At 43.6% G+C, this 4,278-nt stretch overlaps 1 non-coding gene across 1 annotated transcript; it reads left to right on the top strand.

Annotated features, from left to right (window-relative positions):
• Window positions 1–2,246: 2,246 nt before the first annotated feature.
• Window positions 2,247–2,330, top strand: Trnap-ugg (transfer RNA proline (anticodon UGG)). The gene has a single exon. It is a non-coding gene; the product is annotated as a tRNA-Pro (tRNA).
• The last annotated feature ends 1,948 nt before the right edge of the window (window positions 2,331–4,278 follow it).

Raw genomic sequence — 4,278 nt, 5'->3', positions numbered from 1 at the left:
CGGTCAAATTCAAACAGAGCCCGCGCCTTCCCCATTGTACCAAAGGAGTGCAAGCTCTCTGATACTACCTGTACCGTGTGAATGTCAGACTAGCAGTCATTCCTCGCCAGGTGACGCTGTTATCGCCTGGACGGATTTATATCGATAGTTGGTCGGTGGTCGTAATATGCTGGATTATCAGTGTATACATATCACTGTTAATTACCCAAACTAAATCTTAATGACTGGAGGCAGCGGTTTTTCAGGTAACGAGTATAAATATTTTAGCACTGTATTGTATTGTATGTTAACCGGGGGCCTAGAAACGACGGAGAGGCTCCGTCCCCGCCGCAGCCACAATGGTCCACAACTCCACGATGATTACCGCAGTCTGCTTCACACCTCCGCCGCCCCACACCGAACCACTCTTTCAGGGTTATTGTGCGGTTCGGCCTCCCGGTGGATCCCCCCAGAGAACGCCTCACACCAGACGAGCGTAACCCCTATGTTTGCGTGGTAGAGTAATGGTGTTGTACGCGTATGTGGAGAACTTGTTTGCACAGCAATCGCCGACATAGTGTAGGCGAGGCAGAATAAGGGGAACAAGCCTTCATTCACCAAGGCAGATGGAAAACCGCCTAAAAACCATCCACAGACTGGCCAGCTCACCGGGCCTCGACACAAGTCCTCCGGGCGGATTCCTGCCTGGGACCAGGCGCTCCTTCCCAATCCGGGAAGCCGTGCGTTGCACCGCACGGCTAACCAGGTGGGCAATATTTTAGCATACAACCACTGTTACTATGAACATACTACACAGCAACTCGTTTCGGGTGTCAGGTTCCCTGTCTAAGTTAATCCTTCATGAAGTATACTTCAAAAGCACTCAAGATCAAAACATAAAAACAAATAAAATTATTCGGAAAAGAGGTTCTCGTCTTATTTTAAAAATAGCAACACACTTTTCCCTGCTCCACTTCTCAACGTTACCAGTCATCATGCAAAGCGTTGTTTCTATAATGCAGTACACACGGTTCACATCAGCTGCATGTGCATGCACCGTTAATTCGAAAAGATTTGTATGGAGCTTATTGCATAGAGTCAGTAATGTCCCAATGAGTGTAGCAGACAGGTTAAATGAGTTAAACATTATCAAACAGATAGAAGTAAATAACGCATACGAAATAAAGATGATAAATCGCCTTTTCCGTAGGGGCAAGAAGAAACGGAAAGACGAAATAGCAAGGGGTAAAAAGTTCCTCACTATAACATGATTTGCAAAATTTCACAAACTGGCGAACGTATTTCGCCCATACAACGTCCAGTTGGAGATCAGAGTTAAAGACATAATGAGATGTACTGTAAAACATAAAGCTGTAAACAGGATAAATAAATTTGAAGAATCATGCGTGTGTAGATTACAGTATACGTCGTGTGAAGAGAAATGAATAGGAAAAACAGGTATGAAATATTCGGAAAGACGTAGGGAACATGCAGACCTTTAGACTGCGCAACTACGGTAGATCGGTGGTTGCCAAACATTTAGTGTATGAGGCTAGTCACTCCCTGAAAGGCATAGAAGAGGACTTAGAGGTTATACATGAAGATGAGAAAGGATGTAAGTTGACCTGCTTGAGAAACTTGAAATAGCAATCCACTGAATTAGGTTCGATAAAGAATTTAATATACAAACTGGCAAGAACGGAACTGCCTTCTTCAAGGGTTCTTAAATCATTTTTGAGGTTAGCATTGGTACGAAAAATGTTAACGACTTCTCACACACAGTCGTTAGTATGGTGTCTCTCCATGCCTTTTGTAGTATCTCTGGAATGTTATGGAACGGCTAATGGCAGAGAATAGTCTCTCATAACCGTACATATGTTTACGAACTAACGGTGCACGGAGAGGTAGGTGATGTTACTGCTGTTTACCAGCTTCGGAGGGTGTGTGGTAACGTTGATAAGTGGAGCAGGACTAGGGTGTTGCCTTTTTTAAAGTAAGACGAGGACTTTCTGCCTAAATAATTTTATTTGTTTCTATATTTCGACCTTGAGTGGGGCTAATTTAGAAAGCCTGATGATGGAGGCTTGACTCCCAAAACGGGTTGCTGTGGATAATGTTCCTGAATAGCGTGGACGTATGCTAAAATATTTATAACGAAGAACAGACATATATTTAACTGTCACTCCGTGGATTTTAATTCCTACTCCAAATTTTTTCTTTGTTTCCTTTATTGTCTGCACAATATACAGATTGAATGAAGTTGGCCGGCCGGAGTGGCCGAGCGGTTCTAGGCGCTACGGTTTGGAACCGAGCGACCGCTACGGTCGCAGGTTCGAATCCTGCCTCGGGCATGGATGTGTGTGATGTCCTTAGGTTAGTTAGGCTTAAGTAGTTCTAAGTTCTAGGGGACTGATGACCTCAGATGTTAAGTCCCATACTGCTCAGAGCCATTTGAACCAGTTTTTGAATAACGTTGGGCATAGGCTACAATACTGTCTCACTCCCTTCTCACCCACTGCTTCCCTTTCATGCCCCTAGAGTCTTCTAACTGCCATTTAGTTTATGTACAAATTGTAAATAGCCTTTCGCTTCCTATATTTTACCCCTGCCACCTTTAGAATTTGAAAGAGAGTATTCCAGTCAACAGTGTCAAAAGCTTTCTCTAAGTCTACAAATGATATACGCGTGGGTTTACCTTTCCTTAACGCATCTTCTGTGAGAAGTCGTGGGGGTCAGTATTGCGTCGCACGTTCATACATTTCTCCGGAATCCAAACTGATCTTTCCCGAGGTCGGCTTCTATCAGTTTTTCCATTTGTTTGTAAAGAATTCGTGTTAGTATTTTACAAAACTGGCAGTTCGTTTATTTCCACATCTGTCAACACCTGCCTTCTTTGGGATTGGAATTATTATATTCTTCTTGAACTCTGAAGGTATTTCGCGTCTCATACAAATTGCTCACCAGACGGTAGAGTTTTGTCATGGCTGGATCTCCAAAGATGATCAGTAGTTCTAATGGAATGTTGTCTACTACCGGGGCCTTGTTTCGACTAAGGTTTTTTAGTGTTCTTTCAAATTCTTCAGTGTCATATCTTCCATTTCATCTTGATCTACGTCCTCTTCCATTTCCATAATATCGCTCTCAAGTACTCTTTTCTCCAAATGTCTCTTTAATTTATCTGTATACAGTATTTATCCTACCCCTAAAGATATATACCTCTACATCCTTACATTTGTCCTCTAGACACGGATAAACCTATGGAATACCCAACACACCATCTTACGACATCAGCACTTCCCTGCCTTTTGTAAGGTGGCCAATGTCCAGACGTTTAGAAAGCCAGGGAAAAACCAATCCCTCACACAAAATTACCGATCCATCAACCTGTTGAGGTCGCTCAGCAATTTTTCTCAAAAGTTAATATCAAAACGACCCACTGCATCAACAACGAGACCATGAGACCAGAACAATTCGGCTTCTGAAATCAGCACTCAACAAAACAACTCCTCCGCATGGTATAACAAATAACAAACGGCTAATACATTAACAACGCTACCAGGGCAGTGTTCCTGGGCATCGAGAAGGCTTTCGATCGCCTATGGCACAACGGCCTCATCCGCAAATTCAGCGAAGTTTGTTTGCTCAGACCAGTATGTCTAATTCACTCATAACTCATCAACAGATGTTTCAACACTGACATTCAGGGCAAACAATCAACGAGACACAGTATTCAAACGGCACCGTCCGAGTCAGAATCCTGGGGCCCCGTCCTGTTTAACCCGTACATTAATAATATTCCAACTACACGAAACACGATGGTTGCCATGTACGTGGATAACACAGCCATCCTAGCGCATACTTGTCCAAATTCACGTCTACAGACAGCGCTGAGAACAGTTGGGCCTTGGCTGGAGGAATGGCGCATGAAAGTAAATGTCGACAAGTGTGAAGCTGTTCTGTTTACACGCAGACCGAAACAACTGCACAAATACCAACTCTGCAATCAGATAACTCTACACACACGCCCAATATGTTTCCGTGAAAAAGTCAGGTATGGCGGTGTCTGGATGGATCAGAAACTCACCTGGGGCACCATAAACAACTCGTCGCCAATAAAGCATACACAAGGCTCAAATAACTATATCCTTCGCTTAACAGGCAAAGCACGTTGAATAGGAGGGTGTCGAGGTATATGTACATGACACTGTTTAGACTGCTGATACCATATGTTTTAGGGATACGCACCTCCGAGACATCCGCGCCCCTTGCATGGCATACAGAACAAAGTGCTACATATCT

Source organism: Schistocerca cancellata, chromosome 3 (assembly GCF_023864275.1).
Source record: "Schistocerca cancellata isolate TAMUIC-IGC-003103 chromosome 3, iqSchCanc2.1, whole genome shotgun sequence".
Taxonomy (NCBI): domain Eukaryota; kingdom Metazoa; phylum Arthropoda; class Insecta; order Orthoptera; family Acrididae; genus Schistocerca; species Schistocerca cancellata.
Note: the sequence above shows the minus strand (reverse complement) of the source record. Positions and strands in the feature narration are given on the sequence as shown.